Raw genomic sequence first — 19,445 nt, 5'->3', positions numbered from 1 at the left:
AAGGTATGTTGGCCATGAAAGGCTCAGGGGATCATCTGCAGAACGCCCCGTGGGCTTTGTGGAGTATGAACCTTCCTATCAAGCAGGCGGGAGCTCGCTCAATGGGAAACAAACAGCGGGAGTTTAAAACCTAAAAATAATAATAATCGCTTATTGTCACAAGTAGGCTTCAATTAAGTTACTGTGAAAAGCCCCTAGTCGCCACATTCCGGCGCCTGTTCAGGGAGGCCGGTACGGGAATTGAACGCACGCTGCTGCCATTGTTCTGCAGTGCAAGCCAGCTGTTTAGCGCACCAGCCCCAACCTGCTGCGTCAACCCGGCCTGGTATTCTGGAGGTCCCCGGGCTTGGACTTGGCGCTCTGTAATCTGCGGCTGTGGCCTTTTCCGTTGTGTAAATAAAGGGATATGGGGCGCAATTCTCCCATCGGGAGACTAAGTCCTGGCGCCGGAGTGAAAACCGGAGTGTTTCACTCTGGCGTCGGAGGCCGCTCCAAGCCCCCTATTCTCCCGTCCCCGGGGGGCTAGGAGCGGCGCCACGTCATTTACGCGCGTAAAAGCGGCGCCGCGTAAATGACGCGGCCAGCGCCATTGAATCGCGTGCGGGTGCCGGGGTGGCGTGGCGGGACTCGTGCTGCGCCCCGGCGATTCTCCCACCCGGCGTGGAGGGGAGAATTTCGCCCATGGTGTCGGAAAACTGACATTGGCGAGATTACAGACCAGCATTCTTATTTCCCTACTTTTACTGTGTTTTTAACCTTCGGGCAAGATTATGGGGGTTGGGAAGAGAAGGATTGCCTGCTTGAAATGGAGCAGGGATATGGGGTGGTGGGTGCGAGGAGTGCCAGGTTAAATGGGGTGGGGTGAAGAATGTTGAACTAAGGAAGGAGAGGCAGGGTGGATCAGGGTGGTTGGCAGAAGTGGGAGTGACCTTCAAGTTACACCAGCTCCCCAGCAAAACCTCAGGTTGACTTGCACAGGAGAGGAACCAGCGGTGACATCTTCCTGTTCACTTTGGTTGTCTTCATGTTTCTCTGCCAGATATACATTCATAAGGAATAAGAGGAGGAGCAGGCCATTCGGCCTCTTGATCTGCCCTCCCATTCAATCAGATCATGGCTGACCCTCGACTCCCTCTCAGATCAAAAATCGATCTCACTCAGCCCTAAATATATTCAAAGAGCCTCCTCCACTGCTGACTCTGAGGAAGAGAATTCCAAAGATTAACGACACTCTGAGAGAAGAAACTAAAAGCTCCAGAGGCAAGATACAGAGAGACAGGCAGAAAAGCAAAAAAATAGAACCAAACAAAAAAGATACAAAAAAAACCAAAGGCAAAAGGACCGAGAGAGACAGTAGATTAACAACTGAGGGATTTGAAGTTGAACCCTCAAATCTACCAATTTGCATTTTATTTTGGCCAATTATAGTATTGAAGTTAAAGGTAGCATTTTCTTTGTACACCCAGTAACAATCCAGGAGTCTGGCCAATATGCGCGCATCTTAAGAGTAAAATTGATGAATAAATGATGGTAAACTGAAAGATCTCTTCAACCTGATCGATCGCTCCCAGGGAAATGAGAAAGGGATTTGCAGGTTCTAATTTACCCTTTTGGGAAAGGCAAGGATGAGTTGCCGTGATCAAGGACCAACTAATTAATTGTAAATGTACTGGGAAGCCAGCACTAATGAGAGTCAGAATTTCATTACTAACACTGCTCAGGGCTCGTGCACCATTACACATGGGGCACAACCTTGTGAGATAATGCTTCGGCGACGGAAAGCTGGCACAATAGAGCCAAATTTCTGACTTTCTGGGCCTTTGCCCTTTCTTTACTCTGACCTCCAATGCTGCAGCTCCTACAAAAAACCTACCCTCATGAACCACAGCCGCCAATATTGTAAATTTCTAGGAGAAAATCAGGAGACTGATCCAAAACCAATTTAAACCTATTACCATGGCAGCACTGATTCCTGGCTCTGTAAACTCGGCTCCACGACGGCTTGAACCTGCCATCGCTCTCCTGGTTCCCCAGGCTGTCACCCTGATCCCAGTCCTGCTTGCTTTCCTCCGCTCCCTATTCCTCTGCATCGCTTCCCTCCTCCTGACCCTTCCTCCCTCTCAGCTCTTCCCATTCTTGTCTCTGTCGTTCTTTTGCCCCCAACACCTCTGCAATGATCTCTGTATATGTAAATACATGATTAGTTAATGTGCAGTCAGTACAGTGTTATGGGCCAGGGTTTAGAGAACCCCAAAGTGTATCATGGAGTTCACCTGACCCACAACCTTTAATAGATTGTCGTATGGGGAGCACACGGCCCATTCTACAGGTGTGGTAGAGCAGAAATGGAAAAGTATTTTTTAAAACAAAATAATTTTTATTCTATGAACTCAAGTTAACCTTTTAAAAACATAGTGAACATCTTAGCAAACATCAATTCAAATACAACCCTCAAAGAATACAACACTAAGTAATCCTTAATAACTTCCCAAACAACATCCAAAAGACAAAAGAAACACCTTTTAACAGAAGCACATTAGGTTTACATTCACTACTGAGAACATTTATCATTCTGAATTCACTAAATGATCAAGGGATAGTCTTTTCATGGCAGAGAGATCAACAGTACAGCTGCTCTGTCTGGCTTCAGCTCCAACTGAAAACAAAACTAAAATACACCCTGCAGCAAACAGCCTAAAAGGAAAGTATAAAGCTGACAGACAGCCCAGCTTCACCCACTCTCTGACATCACTGCAGTAATAAACACCCATTTCTTAAAGGTACTGTCACTACAGATATTTATATACACACCCATTTATAAACACCCATTTCTTAAAGTACTCTTTCATGACAACAGTCAGATGACCACTAGATGGCAACACTAACCGGCACTATATAAGCAAGCTCAAGCAGTTTTCCTGCCCTTCGACTTCTTCTTCTCCTTGTGTGTGTTGTAGCTAGAGGATAGAAGTGTGACCAGCTCAGAGTGTAGTGTATTATATTCATTGTTAATTTAATTCAATCTTAGTTAATTCTACTACTTAGTCAAAGTATTAAAGTAAAGAACTCACGAGTATATTATTTTGTTACTCAATAAATAATTTGTCATCAACTGGAAGACTTTGACTGTTTATCATCAAGTTAAGTATAACTCGGCAAGACGAATGAGTAGCATATATATTTCACCCCTGTAACATACCATCCTCCACAAAAGAGCAAAGTGCTTCAATCTCCTTCAAGAAATGCCGTACCCACTTATTATGGGTACAGCACTTCATGAAGGAGATTGATTATGAGAGTGCAACAATGAACTTGCATCATAGCATAGAATAGAATAGAATTCCTACGGTGCAGAAGGAGGCTATCGACCAATTGAGCCTGCACTGATCCTCTGAAAGTGCACCATACCTCGGCGTACATTCTGAACCTATTTCCATTACCCAGTCTAACCTTTGGACACTAAGGAGCAATTTATCGTGGCCAATCCATCTATCCTGCACATTTTGGGCTGTGGGAGGCAACTGCAGCACCCGGAGGAAACCCACACAGACATGGGGGAAATGTGCAACCTCCACATAGGCAGTCACCCGAGGCTGGAATTGAACCCGGGACCCTGGCGCTGTGAGGTAGCGCTGCTAACCATTGTTCCACCTTACTGCCCTGATCGTCATCAGTTGTGCAGGATCATCCCAATTCCTTCATCATAGCCTCACAAAAGAAATCACCTAAATCCCTGAGACCCCGCAGATGGATCACAGGGATATACTCGTTGCCTGCAAAGCTTTAATTCTAGCTCAGCAGGACCTGAGGCAAAGCAGTTTTGCGTTATAAAGAGAATTCAGTCTGTAAACCTCCAGCATTGTTGCCCTGGCTGCTGGTGTTCCGATTTCTTCAGCTTGTTCCTAATGCTGATCCAAACAAAAGTTTCACTCAGCCTGCTCAATGTTTTGCTCTTGCAAAAGAACCCGTGGCTCCCATAGTGTGGCTACATGAGTCTATCCGCATGTGTGTGTGTTCTTTCTGCTGACTCACTGATGCTGGCACCTTGTCTGTATCTCCCCCTCCTCCTTACTGTTCATGTGGCTAACTCAGACTCCAAAGCACCGTTCAGCGATCCCGGAGCCCAGGGCAGAGTATTCTGTTGAATCTAAAGCAGAGCACTCAATCGGCGAAACAAGTGACCCAAAGCTCGGTTGATCAGGGCACTTGCTCCACTCCAACCATTTAGCACCTTTCCAACTGATGCTGGGCTCTGCAATGATACAGTAGACTAATTGATTCATCTGCTGTTAGGTCGTGTCTAGGTGCGGAGGAAATGTGGGTGAATCAGTTACAGTTAGGGTCGCCAAACCCCCCCCCCCCCTCACCCCCCACACACACACCCCAGATTAGCTGGGAGGCACCCTGAATCTCCTCAATCTTCTAGTTGCTATCCAAAGCAGACCGGGAGATTTGAAAATGATAGGATTCCTCTTTAACTATTGTCCTGGCAGCCATAGAATCCATTTCACTTGATGGCATTTCACAGGCAAGCTAGACACCAATTGTGCGCAGATGTGCAGCCAGCATGAGGACATATCGCATTCCATTGCGACCACACACATGTACTGAGCCTATGGACGTCGCTGCTTGCTGCCCTTCCTGCCAGATCTGAGGTGCGTACGGTGTGAGTTGGCAATTTGAGGCACGGAGCACGAGGCCATAGCCTTGGGGATGGAGCGTCTGTCAACGTAAACCATCAGGACGTAGCAGGACAGGGCTGCAGCCGAGCGGAAGGTGGAGACAAGACCCCTGTTCATCAGTGCCCTCTGGTTAGTCTCCTTTGGACTCCCCCCCCCCCACCGCCCCCCCCACCGCTCCCCCGAATGGGCTCACCTTCTCACACCGCCAGGATTCTGTAACAACACACTCACCAACCTCTCCCAGGATTGGCCGAACCGGGGTTGGCGAGCCCAGTTACAATCAAGGTAAATACAAAAGACAAATTCATTGCACTGGTTGAGCTGTGAGCTTCTTGTCTCTTCTAGGCTTACAGGCTATGCAAAGAATGATTCCGCTTCCTCCTGGTCCCCATATGCGGGCAGCTCCCACCCGGAATCGCCGCCATTGGTGCCGGTCGGAGGCCGCTCTACGTGGCCCCCCCTGGCGATTCTTCACCCGGGATGGGCTGAGTGGCCGCCCAAAAAAGCCCGAGTCCCGCCGGCGCCGTTCACATCTGGTCTTACCCGTCGGGACCTCGGTATCCATCCTACCGGGGGCGGCCTGGTGGGGGGGGGGGGGAGGGGGGTCCGACCCACGGGGGGGCCTCCACCGTGGCCTGGCCCGCGATCGGGGCATACAGATCAGTGGGCCAGCCTCCCGTGGTGGGGGTTCTCATTTGCTCCGCGCCAGCCCCAGTAGCCCTACGCCATGTTGCGTTGGGGCCGGCACGGTGAAGGGAGCTACCGCGCAATTCACACCGGTCGTAGTGCGCATTGCACACCCGCGGCGCCCATTTGACGCCGGTATCGGCAGCTGGAGCGGTGTGGGTCACTCCGGTGCCGTGCCAGCCCCCTGTAGGGCAGAAGATCGCTACACTTAGCAGTCCGATGACGCCGCTGTTAAACTCTCCAGTTTTTACGACGGCGTCAACACTCTGCCTACCGATGGGAGAATCCCGCCCAATATTTTTCACTGTACCTTGGTACACGTGACAATAAACAAATCCAATCCAATTCCAGCCCCATTTCCTTTGCTTTATTCCCAGCAGACCCTGAGGTCAGTGGAATCGCAGAGAAAAACTATTGTTAAATCTAGGGAGGGCCTCAGAAGCTCCTCAGTTGATCCCTGAAAGTATCTGGTCACAGCACTGGAGCTGAACCAAGCTCAAAATAAAACTAAAATAACAGCTGATCTTGTGCAATGTATCACCTGAAAAATAGTTCTCTTAAAAAAGTAAAGAAAAACTTTATGGCAGAAAGCAATTGAGAAAGGAGTAAACATAACTGCTCCCACACACCTCACTTTGCATCTCTCAGGGCCATCATTTCTCTCACTGGGGTGTATTTTTCCCATTCCCACGGAGGGTCAGGGTGCAACGTTTCCCTGCTACACTGACCCATTCTCCTGGATTTTGGGGGATAAAGTATTTTGTTCTGCGTTTGATTATAGGATCAATGGAAATGAGAGGAGTAGGCCATTCGGCCCTTGAGCCTGCTCCACCATTCAATAAGATCATGGCTAGTCTACATCAACACCATTTTCCTGCACATCTCCATATCCCTGGATATCTTTTATTCAGTGAATGAGTCTCATCATGTGGTGGAGAATTCCAAAGACGCACCTCCCTCTGAGTGAAGAAATTCAGTCTTAAATGGCCTACCCCTTATTCCAAGGCTGAGTCCCTTGGTTCTAGACCACCTAACCAGGTGAAACATCCTTCTAGCATCTACATTGTTGGGCCCTGTAAGTATTTTGTAAGTTGCCCATGCTTCTAAACTCTAGCGAATAGAGGCCCAGTCCCCTCAATCTCTCCACATAGGACAATTCAGCCATCCCAGGGATTAGTCTGGTGAACCTTCGTTGCACTCCCATTGTGGCAGGTATATCTTTCCTCAGAAACTGAAACTGTACAGATTACTCCAGGTGCAGTCTCAGCAAAGATCTATACAATTGCAGCAAAAACTCCTTTATTCCTGCGCTCAAACTCTTTCAATAAAGGCCAGCATACCATTTGCCTTCCGAACTTTTTGCTGCATTTGCTTGTTAACTTTTAGTGACTCATAAACAAGGACACCCAGGCCCCTTTGGACATCAACAGTTCCCAAACTTTCACTGTTTAATAAATACTCTATATTTCTGTTTTTTCTATCAATGTGGGCATGCTCACATTTTTAAACTTTTATTCCATTTGCCATCTTCTCGCCCATTCACTTAGCCCATCCAAATTCCCTTGAAGCTTCTTTGCACCCTACTCGTAACTCACATTCCCACCTAATTTTTTTGTCATTGGCAAACTTAGAAATATGGAGTGGAATCCTCCATTGGCTGACGCCAAATCGCGAAAGGCCATTGGGCAGAGAATAGGTTCCAACACCAAAATCGCGGCAGGTGCCGAATTGGCACCAAAGCGCAATTCTCCATCACCTAGACAGCAGCGTCTATGCAATCTGGAACGCACGTACAGCCAACAACGTTTGCATGTCATTAGCGGGCCTGACTCAGTATTCTCCGGGGCCTCTGTGATGCTCCACCTTCGATGGGCCGAGTTCCCGGTGGCGCGGTTCTCTTGTGCTTTTAAAAATCGTGAAACCGGCATCGTGGCTGCTGACGTAGAGAGAGGGAGTTCAGAAAGAGTCCAACATCGTCATAGTTTGCTGACAGTTGTGCCGCTGGCTGGAGACTTCTGCCTGGGCCGGGGCCAGTAGCTGGGGGGTGGCCAGGAGGTGGGCTGTGGGGTCGGTGTGGATGGGCATGGAATACCATTGCCGCAGCCAGCAAAGCAGCCATGCAGCTGCGCACAGTGCTAACAGCCCATTGTGAATTTAGGGCCATGTGTGGTACAGGTGTCCTCCCCAGGCCACCCTCTAGGTGCCCTCTGGTCCCAGCCGACCATCAGCTGTATGAGCACGCTCCAGCACAACCAGTGCCACCCTGTTGGCTGGGATGGGTGTGTGTGGGGGTGCAGTGTGTATATGCAGTTGCAGCTTGGCAGCCTCCCGAGTGTCAATCACAGACCTGGCGAATCCCCCACCGTTTTTCATTGGAATCGATTGGTGTTCCACGTGGTTGATGCACGATCAATTGCACAAAGACTAAAGTTGGGTACAACTGTGGCTTTATTACAGTCAGATGCGTGGCCTCCTGCTGCAGCTGGCGAAATGGCAGGGCACTGGGGGTCATGCATATTTATACAGTTCTCCGTGGGCGGAGCCAGCCGACAGGAGCTACCGGCGAACCTGTAGTGCAGGTCCTACCTTACATCTCCTATTACAGTGGTTCACCACATTCACCCCCTGTTCAAAATGAGTCCGGCGGGGGTGACGTGAAACTATATACAATTAGTGCAATTATGTACAGTGGTAGGGAAAGAAAAGTCCATGTTGACGGTCCGGAGTCTGTCAAAGGTTCAGCCGGTCCGGTGCTTTGGCGTTTCGTTGGGAGCGGCGTAACGGTGGGGGCGAAGTCGGTGCTGGCGGTGGTGGAGGTGGCACCGATGGCGGTGGTGGCGGTGCTGATGCTGGCCAGTCATCGGGGAACTCCGGGAGTGTGCCGAAGTCCTCTTCGTCCTCTTGTGCGGAAAAGGGGAGGGGTTGTGTGTTCTGGTGGGGTCAATATTGGCGGCACGGTGGGTTGTGGGGGGGGGGGGGGGCGCATTGGTGGGGGGGGTGTGTTGGGGTGGAACCTGACGGTGCCAGGTCCCTGAGTGAGACAGTATCTTGGCGGCCGTCGGGGAACTCAACGTAGGCATATTGAGGATTGGTGTGGAGCAGGTAAACCCTGTCCACCAAGGGGTCCGCCTTGTGGAGTCGGACGTGTCGACGGAGAAGGACCGGTCCTGGAGCAGCGAGCCAAGTCGGGAGCGACATCCCGGATGTGGACTTCCTTGCGAAGGTGTGTTTCATGGGGTGTGTTATTAATGGCGGTGCACAATAGTGACCGGATGGAGTGTAGAGCGACAGGGGGGACCTCCTGCCAGCGAGAGGCTGGGAGGTTCCTGGACCGTAGGGCCAGCTGGACGGCCCTCCAATCTGTCCCATTCTCCCGTTCTCCTTGCCCCTTTTAACCCGGGGGTTGTAGCTGGTCATCCGGCTGGAGGCTATACCCCTGCTGAGTAGGAACTGACGCAGCTCATCGCTCATGAATGAGGATTCCCTGTCACTGTGGATGCAGGCGGGGAAACCGAACAGAGCGAAGATGGTGCCGAGGGCCTTGATGATGGTGGCAGACGTCATATCGGTGCATGGGATGGCGAAGGGGAATCTGGAGTACTCATTGACCACACTGAGAATGTACGTGTTACGGTCCGTGGAGGGGAGGGGCCCTTTGAAATCCACGCTGAGGCGTTCAAAGGGGCGGGAAGCCTTCACCAGGCACGCACGGTCTGGCCGGTAGAAGTGCGGCTTGCACTCCTGGCAGTCCCTGATGACTGTCCTTACTTCCTCGACGGAGTAGGGCAGATTGCGAGCTTTGACCAGATGGTACAATCGAGTGACCCCCGGGTGACGAAGGCTGTCGTGTAGGGCCCGGAGTTGGTCCACTAGTGCGCTGGCACATGTACCTCGGGAGAGGGCGCCTGGGGGCTCGTTGAGTTTACCGGGGCGATACAAGATCTCGTAATTATAGGTGGAGAGCTCGATTCTCCACCGCAAGATTTTATCATTTTTGATCTTGCCCTGCTGTGTGTTATTGAACATGAAGGCGACCGACCGTTGGTCCGTAAGGAGAGTGAACCTCTTACCGGCCAGGTAATGCCTCCAATGCCGCACAGCTTCAACGATAGCTTGGGCCGCCTTTTCAACGGATGAGTGTCAAATTTCAGAGGCATGAAGGGTGCGGGAAAAGAATGCCACGGGTCTGCCTGCCTGGTTTAGAGGGGCGGCAAGGGAGACGTCTGAAGCGTCGCTTTCTACTTGGAAAGGCAGTGACTCGTCCACTGCACGCATCCCGGCCTTGGCGATGTCTGCTCTGGTGCGGGCGAAAGCATGTTGTGCCTCGGCCGCAAGGGGGAATTGGGTGGACTGAATGAGGGGGCGGGCCTTGTCCACATAGTTTGGGACCCATTGAGCAGAGTAGGAAAAGAACCCCAGGCAGCGTTTGAGGGCCTTGGGGCGGTGTGGGAGGGGAAGTTCCATGAGGGGGTGCATGCGCTCGGGGTCGGGCCCGAGAAGTCCGTTTTGGACTATATAGCCGAGAATGGCTAACCGGCTTGTGCTGAACACACACTTCTCTTTGTTGTAGGTCAGGTTGAGAAGAGTGGCAGTGCAGAGGAATTTATCGAGGTTGGCATCGTGGTCCTGCTGGTCATGGCCGCAGATGGTGACATTATCTAAGTATGGAAAGGTGGCCCGCAAACCGTACTGGTCGACCATTCGGTCCATCTCTCTTTGGAAGACCGAGACCACATTTGTGACACCGAAGGGGACCCTAAGGAAGTGATAGATGCGACCGTCCGCCTCGAAGGCAGTGTATGGCCTGTCCGACTTCCGGATGGGGAGCTGGTGGTAGGCGGATTTCAGGTCAATTGTTGCGATAGCGGGCGCTATCACAGCGACTGCGCGGGCCTGGCACACAGCCACAAAGTGGCCCTTTTTACTGCAGGCTTTACAAACTGCAGTGCGGGCCGGGCAGTGTTGGCGGGGGTGCTTCTGCTGACCGCAGAAGTAGCAGCGGGCCCCCCGGGGTGCGCGGATCGGTGTGCGGCGCAGGCGTATTGGGAAGGCAGGGCCCCGGCTGAGGAGGTCGTCGGCAGGGTCCAGGAGGGATAGGAAGAAGTAGAAGGGTGGGCAGCGCGGCGGGAGAGGTACGATTGTACGTTACGGGATGTGACCGTCATGGAGAGCTCCAAGGTTTTCGTCTCCGCCAGTTCGAGCGTGGCCCCTTCCAGCAATCGTTCTCGGATGCGGTTCGACGCAATCCCCGTCACGAAGGCATCGCGCATGAGGAGATTCATGTGTTCGGCGGCCGTAACGGCCTGACAGTCACAGTCCCGGACAAGTGGAATTAGGGTCCGCCAGAAGTCTTCGATGGACTTACCAGGTAGTTGCGAGCGGGTGGCGAGTACATGCCTGGTGAAGAGTGTGTTCGCCTTCTGCGCGTAGTGTTCCTTCAGGAGTTCCATTGCTTTTGTGTAATTTGTGGCGTCTTGGATCAACGGGAACATGCTGGAGCTCAGTCTGGAGTACAGGATGTTTATCTTCTGAGCCTCCATTGGTGCGGGGTCCGCCGCGTTGATGTAAACTTCGAAACATGCTAGCCAGTGAGTAAAGTCTTTCCTGGCGTCGGGCGAGTGCGGATCCAGCTGCAGGCGATCGGGCTTAATTCGAATATCCATTCTGTGGAAAATCTGACTGTAATAAATTGATGCACGATCAATTGCACAAAGACTAAAGTTGGGTACAACTGTGGCTTTATTACAATCAGATGCGTGGCCTCCTGCTGCAGCTGGCGAAATGGCAGGGCACTGGAGGTCATGCATATTTATACAGTTCTCCGTGGGCGGAGACAGCCGGCAGGAGCTACCGGCGAACCTGTAGTGCAGGTCCTACCTTATATCTCCCATCACAGTGGTTCACCACAGTGGTGCCGGTGCTAGCCCCTCCACAGTCGCTGAATCGATCCAGATTCAACACCAGTTTTGCTGTCGTGAAATTCCACAAATTCTGTCCTGGCTTCAGCAGTTTGTCTCAGGAACGGAGAATCCTGCTCATTACATTTGGTTCCCACATTCAAATAATTTTTTAGAAATAAATTTAAAGTACCCAATTCATTTTGTTTCCAATTAAGGGGCAATTTAGCATGGCCAATCCACCTACCCTGCACATCTTTGGGTTGTGGGGGTGAGACCCATGCAGACATGGGGAGAACGTGCAAACTCCACACAGGCAGTGATCGGGGCTGGGCTCGAACCTGGGTCCTCGGCGCCATGAGGGAGCAGTGCTAACCACTGCACCACTGTGTCGAACCTTCCATTGATATAGATTGTGAACAGCTGGGGCCCAAGCACTGATTCGTGCGGTATCCCACAAATCACAGCCTGCCAACCTGAGAATGATCCGTTTATTCCTACTCTTTGTTTACTGCCCGTTAACCAATTTTCAACACATGCCAGTGTATCACCCCCAACTCCGTGAGCTCTAATTTTGCTAACTAACCACTTATCGAAAGCCTTCTGAATTCCAAATATGCCACATCTACTGGTTATCCCTTATCTATTCTGCTCGTTACACCCGCTGACAGGTTTGTCAAACATGAGATTGGAACATCTGAGCTCCACAGTGTTGGATTTGGGTGGTGCCCCATAGATGCCCTGAGGAATATCTCTCCGATGTATAAAGGCCAAGGTTTGCATGCCAATTGCCCAGAAGTGCAACCTTCCTCTGGACAATTTCCCTGCTCTGGTTACCATCCAAAAAAGTGATTTAAATTGCAAACATTGGATGGCTCCGTCTGTGTGGCACAAATAATCACCCAAATGTTTTCTAAAATTAAAAGCTCTTCTAACTTTTGTGTAACTATTTTAAAGCTATTAACAGCCCACCCCGTGGGACTCCCCCACACCCCCGAACTCCAGGGGACTCACTCAACCCCCCAATCAGGCCCCCCCCCCCCCCGCAGTATTCTCCACCCTCCAACTCCCCAAGTGATTCACACTGACCTGACTCTCTGCTCGCACGCAGGCTGACCTGACTACACACTTGTCCGACCATCACTCCCTCCAATCAAGGTCCAACTCCCCTGTGATGTCTGAACCCCCAAATATCTGACTCCCCTGCTCGAAGCCTGACACCATCCCCTCCCCTTCACCACCTCCGCCCCCCCCCCCCCCCCCCCCCCACACACCCTCCCGGTGTCCTAGCCTCCTGATGTCTAAACATCCCCTCCAATTCCCGAACTCCACCCTGCCAATGTCCAACCCACCCCTGTTATTTAGCCCCCCTCCATGTACGGCCCCACCACACCCTGCAAATCTTACCCACTTATCTTTGACACATACCTTCTCCCTGGTCTGTCAATTTCAGTGATCATTCAATGGGCATCAAATGTTGGCTCATGAAATTTAAAAAAAAGATTTAAGCTTATCTGCGAAATGCTGGTTAGTGCCATAAAAATGGAGCAACGTGCCTGGAACTGAGTGCAGGGAGCCAGAGCGATGGTCAGTGGCAGGTGTCCCTGGCAGGGAAGGGTAGGGGAATGCCTGGGGATGACGGGCATTTGTGTTCCTGGGGGACAGACTGGGGAGCTGGCGAGAGGTCTGGAGTTCACAGGGGAAAGCGCCCCCAGTCAGAATGGGGCTCCTGATGGAGGCATACCAGTCCCCCTCCTCACCTGCCACCTCCCCCCCCTCCAATTCTCCCCCGAATCCCCCAGCAGTCCAAGCTGTAGGTTTGATCATTTTTCTGTTTGCCCCCCCCTCCCCACCCCCCCGTCCCCGCCAACCCCCGTAATGCCATTTGGGAGCCAGCCGTAAACGTGAGGCTGGGCGGGAAAAGGCCCTTAATTCGGGCCTTAATTGGGGCAATGGCAGGCCTTTCCCCAAGTCCCCCCCTCCTCCTCCCCCCCCCCAACCCCCACAACCTCCCACCCCCCGAGGCCCTGCCTGCCCCAGCGTAAGATTGTTTCCAATTCGGGGTGGGCTGGAACTTAGAGGAAATCCCCTCCTTGCAACTTTGCACTCCCCCCTCGCCTCAAAACCCAGCGTATGGGGGGGAGCATAAAACTCAGGCCGCGGAATTGAGGCCACACTCAGCTCAGCCACGATCTCTTTGAATGGCGGAGCTGGCTCGCGCGATCGAAAGGCCTCCTCCTGCTCCTCATGCGTATGTTCATATATGTGGTTCTACAGACGAAGAAAATGATAACCCACCAGAATTTCTACACGGTCAATAGGCATGTCATCGCGCAAACCTAGGACGGAAAGATACCGCCCCATCGCAGCCGGGGTAGAGGGGACATTCAAAAGCCCAGTAACTCACTGGCAAAGTAATGGAACGGGATGGAAAGAGCAGGAGAAGACATTTCTTTTTCTCCTTTCCCTTATCTGAATAATGGTCACAATGCAGCCTGCTTCCCAGAAAGCCTGTCTCCATCAGGGCGGCACGGTAGCACAGTGTTAGCACTGTCGCTTCACAGCTCCAGGGTCCCAGGTTTGATTCCAGGCATGGGTCACTGTCTGTGCGGAGTCTGCACATCCTCCCCGTGTGTGCGTGGGTTTCCTCCGGGTGTTCCAGTTTTCTCCCACAATCCGAAGATGTGCAGGTTAGGTGGATTGACCATGCTAAATTGCCCTTAGTGTATAAAAAAAACGGTTGGTGGGCTTACTGGATTACGGAGATAGGGCGCAGGTGTGGGCTTAGGTAGGGTGCTCTTTCTAAGGGCCAGTGCAGACTCGGTGGGCCGAATGGCCTCCTTCTGCACTGTAAATTCTATGATGAGCATTGGCTCCTGAACAATTAACTCATCCATCTCATTTTGTTGATCAACAATCAGGTTTCGCTGCAGAAGGATCTGGGGTCCTTGTGTATGAATCGCAGAAAATAATTCTGGAGGTACAGCACATAATAAGGAAGGCAAATGGCATTTTTTGCAAAAGGAATACAGTCTAAAAGTAGGGGAGTGGTGCTGCAACTGTACAAGGCATTGGTGAGACCACACCTGGAGTATTGTGTACAGTTTTGGTCCCCTGACTTGAGGAGGGATGTAATAGCATTGGAGGCAGTTCAAAGGAGGTTCACGTGATTGATTCTGGAGCTGAGGTTGCCTTACGAAAAGAATGAGCAGTTCAGGCCTATACGCGCTCAAATTTAGAAGAATGAAAGGAGGTCGAATTGAGGTAGATGAGATGATAAAGAGGATTGACAAAGCAGATGTTGAGGGGATGCTTCCTCGAGTGGAACAATCTAGAATAAGAGGTCATGGTTTTAAGATAAGGGGTAGCAGATTTAAAACAGAGATGAGGAGAAATTATTTCTCTCAAAGGGTCGTGAATTTGTGGAATTCACTACCCCAGAGTGTGGTGGAAGCTGGGATTTTGAGTAAATTGAAGGAAGAGACAGACAGATTTTTAATGAGTAATGGGTCGAAGGTTACGGAGAACGGGCAGGAAAGTGGAGTTGAGGCCGAGGTGCGACCAGCCATGATTGCATTGAAGGGCGGGGCAGGCTCGAAGGGCTGAATTGCCTACTCCTGCTCCCAGTTCTTACATTCTTACGTTCAAATGCGAGAATCTCACCCTCCCTCCAACAAAGGTTAGCCCATGTCTGTGGTGTTCTTTGTGTTGCTAATTTTAGGCCGGTTGGCGTAGTGTTCACAAAGATCACGAATAGCTTTCAAATTGAACAAAGCTACAGATTTAGATGCAAGGTGGCGCGTGGGTATGGCGACTCTCTGCGAGCTCTCCCAAACGATCTCTCTGTGTGCTCTCCCAAAGATCCTCTTTTTACATCTCATATAATCGTACTCTTTTTATTTTATTTTATTTTCATGTCCTCAATGATCTGTTTGAGCTGCTCGCAGAAAAATACTTTCCACTGTACCACGGCACACGTGACGTTAAACAAATCCAAATCCAAATTATTAATCGGATTTGACGCTTACTCCTATATAATACAGTTGATAATAAACATATAATCTACACTCATCTACTACTAATCTCTACACTGTTACATTAACTATGATCTGCTCTCACTCACACACACATTTTTCCTTCAGTCTGTACTCTAGCTTTCTCCTCAACCTCTCATCCACAAGGCTGCATCGGTGTCTTATATAGTTAAAAAAAAAATTTCCGAGTGCCCAATTTATTTTTCCAATTAAGAGGCAATTTAACGTGGTCAATCCATCTAACCTGCACATCTTTGGGTTGTGGGGGTAAAACCCATGCAGACACGGGGAGAATGTGCAAACTTCACATGGACATGGGCAGGATAGTGGCGCAGTGGGTTAGCCCTGCAGCCTCACGGCACCGAGGTCCCAGGTTCGATCCCGGCTCTGGGTCACTGTCCGTGTGGAGTTTGCACATTCCCCCCGTGTTTGCGTGGGTTCCGCCTCCACAAACCAAAGATGTGCAGGGTGGGTGGATCGGCCGCGCTAAATTGCCCCTTAATTGGAAAAAATGAATTGGGTACTCTAAATTCATTTTTAAAAAAAGAAAAAAAAATCTTCATACAGACAGTGACCCAGGGCCAGGATTCAAACCCAGGTCCGCAGCACCGCAGTTCTATTTAGCTCCCTCTAGTGGTTGATTTAGACATTTCATTAACCCTTGCAGCTCTTTACATTTATGATAATGTCGGACTATTTAAATTTGTCCTGTTGGGCCTTGCGACAATTTGTATTTAAAAAATGAAGCTTGTCATTAGAATGAAGATGAGTCGTATTCAGACACCAGTTCCTGAAATAAATCCTGACCTGACCTTTCAGTGCCAGGACACAAGTGAATCATTGAGGTGTTGCGCAGTCCTTCAATGTCCTCTTTAATGTCGGTCGGTTACACAATAAGACCGCAACACTGATTTTTTAAATGGGAAAATACCATCACAGTTTTGTGGCAATTCATTGAGGTGACTATAAGTAGATCGGATAGCAGTGTCTGTTGGGCAGGGCTGATATTGTTCACAGTTGGGTAGGCCTGGCTGCTTTATTTCCACCTCTTTGCTTCCGCGTATTATTGTTCCAGGCCATGAATCATTTAGTTCAATTCACTTGCATTTCCCTAGCGTGTGAAACCTGTCCGACGAGCAGCAGGCTTTCACGCTCCGTCCACGAACATCTGCTGCACGTTTTTGAGTCTGACCCGTCAAAGGGTCAGGATTTATTCATCTCAGGGCCAAACCCCCTCTGCCTGTTTCTCAAGCTCCTTGCAACGTGCACGCCTCTGAGGTCAGTCACAGATAGAAGGGTAGACACCTTCCCTGTTGTCGATCTGCTGCATCTGTTTGAAAACGAAGCTGACAGCAGATTCTCAGCTCCGGCCTCTGGTAATTTCTCTCAACTTCAGTGAGTTTGATTGCACTGTGAAATAAAGATGAGAATCGCCACGCCTCTTCTCCCCCCACCGCCCCCATCCTGGGCAGCCCCAGCAGTGAGGATGTGTGGATTAGTGTGTGCGCTTGGTGTTCATTGTAATACAGTGATAAATCATAGATCAATGCCTATCTTAATTAACACAAACTATTCCCTTTGGTCCCATTTCGAAAGCCATTGACTAAGAAATGTAAGCAGAATTTGTGCGAATGTTACCAGCCATGGAATGCCATTAATTAAGAGGAATAGTTGAACAACATTCCAAAACATCTGAATTGAAAGCTGCTGTCTTTTCTCATACAGCATCTCTAAAAATGCAATGAAAGCCCCACCGTGCACTCTTTATCTTGTTCAGTTCAGGAACAATGCTGTTCAAATATCGGGCGGGATTCTACGTTGCCTGACTCCGAAATCATGGGCGAGATTCTCCGACCCCCCCAGCTGGTCGGAGAATGGCCATTGGCCGCCGTGAATTCCGCCCCCGCCGCCCGCCGAAGTCTCCGAAGGGAGAAAAGTCGGTGGGGCGTCAATGGCGCCGTACACCTCGGAGAATGGCACGGGTGGGCGCAAGGCAATGGATTTTGGGGCTGCCGATATCCTCCCGTCCGGATGGGCCGAAGTCCCGCCGACGTGATGACGGGTCACGTCGGCGTAAATCAAACCACATTTCAATCGGCGTCAACCTGTGCTCAAGGTTTACGCCGACCAGCGTGGAGGTGGGTGACATCCTGGGGCGTTGGCCGCTGGAGAGGCGATGGCATGGCCGCAGTCTGAATGTGTGGGGGAGAGGTGTGTGTAGGGTTTTGTGTGTGTGTGTGCGGCGGGGGGGGGGGGGTTAGAGTGGGCTGGGCTCCAGGGGAGTGCCGGGAGGGGGGGTGAGTGCCGGGGAGGAGAATGGGGTCTGTGCCGGGAGGGGGATTGGGGGGGGGGGTCCGTGCCGGGGAGGGGGATGGGGTCCATGCCGGGGAGGAGGATGGGGTCCGTGCCGGGGAGGAGGATGGGGTCCGTGCCGGGGAGGAGGATGGGGGGGGGGTCCGTGCCGGGGAGGAGGATGGGGGGGTCCATGCCGGGGAGGAGGATGCGGTCCGTGCCGGGGAGGAGGATGGGGTCCGTGCCGGGGAGGGGGATGGGGTCGGTGCCGGGTAGGGGGATGGGGTCCGTGACGGGGAGGAGGATGGGGTCCGTGCCGGGGAGGGGGATGGGGTCCATGCCGTGGAGGAGGATGGGGGGGGGGGGGGTCCATGCCGTCATGTTTTCCGATCAGCCAGCGATGTTGGCCGCCGTGGCGGCAGCCGCTAATGTCCATGTTGCCCTGGATGAGGAGGAGGAGGAGGAGCGTGCCAGAGAGGCGGCGCAGGCTGCCGCAGAGGGGCAGGCGGCAGCCGACCAGGCTGGAGGGACACCTGACCGACAGGACGAGGAGGGGGAGGAGGACGTCGCGGCCCCACGACAACGGAGGCACCCGAGGGCGCCCCGTGTGTACCGGCCCCGGCAGTCATACCAGGACCTCATGGACCGAGAATGCAGGAGGAGAGTCCGGATGAGCCGGGAAACCGCAAGCCGGCCGTCACCCTCTTCGCTCGTCTCTGGTTCGGTGGTTGCACCGGATCTATGGGTGGGTGTGGTAACCCCAGGAACCCGAGATCCATCTGGGCGGCAGATGTTCGCTTGGGCTGGGCTGCCCTCCGACCGCCCGGTCCCTCTGCTGCCCCTACCTCCACCTGCTGTACCGGGACGGCTGTGTTGTGCGCACCAGTGAGTGTACCAGACGCCTCATCACTAAAGTGCCCAACCGAGGTGAGCGTCTCTGCAATGGTGGAGGGTGTTGGTGACAGCAGTGGCGTTGTGTCGTGCGCATCATCCCACTCTGAGTCCATGGCACTTTGGGGTGGCAGTTCGTCTCCGCCCATCCAATCTGTGTCACTGTCCTGTATTTCAGTTTCCTGGGTAGTGGTGTCCTGGGTAGGGGTGTCCTGGGTAGTGGTGTCCTGGGTAGGGGTGTCCTGGGTTGTGGTTTCGTAGCTCGGCTGCGACGGGGACCTGTGGCTGCCCCTCTCGTCGCTGGGTGGTACACGCCTGCATTGTCGCACCCGCACGAGACGGGGGCGTCGTCTCCCTGTTGCTCCAGGTCTCTCCATCTCCAGTGGTCTCCGAGGGGCATCCTGCGGGCGTCGCATGCCAGAGGGTCCGGGTCTCTCCGTCTCCCGTGGTCTCCGAGGGGCATCCTGCGGGCGGTCTGCATCTGCGGGGATGGGTGCCTCGACGTTTGCTCCTGCGATACACAATGAAGCATGCATGGTTAGACACGCAGGCAGTGATCAGTTGATATGGGGGAGGGGGATATAGGGGAGGGGGGATATGGGGGAGGGGGATATGGGGTAGGGGGGATATTGGGACGGGCTGTCGGTGGTTCACTTGCTGGTGGGCCCCCGACCTCTGCATCAGCAACCTCCCGGTCCTCAGGTCCGCCAGCCAGTTCCAGGGCCCTTCCCTCATGTTCGGTCAGTGGCCTCTCACCAGCGGGGTCTCCTCCAGTCCTCACATGCTCCCTGGTGTTGTGTGCGCATTTCTTCTGTGGGGCGGGGGTTGTGGTGGCAGGGGTAAAAGGCAACAGTGTTAGACAGGTATATGAATGCACGCCATCGGTTGCGCGTGTATTGCAGAGGTTAAGGTTAGGGCTGGATTCACTTGGGGAAATGGGGGAAGGCGGATATGGGGGAGGG

This window comes from Scyliorhinus torazame, chromosome 12, assembly GCF_047496885.1.
Source record: "Scyliorhinus torazame isolate Kashiwa2021f chromosome 12, sScyTor2.1, whole genome shotgun sequence".
In the NCBI taxonomy this organism is placed as follows: Eukaryota; Metazoa; Chordata; class Chondrichthyes; order Carcharhiniformes; family Scyliorhinidae; genus Scyliorhinus; species Scyliorhinus torazame.
Note: the sequence above shows the minus strand (reverse complement) of the source record.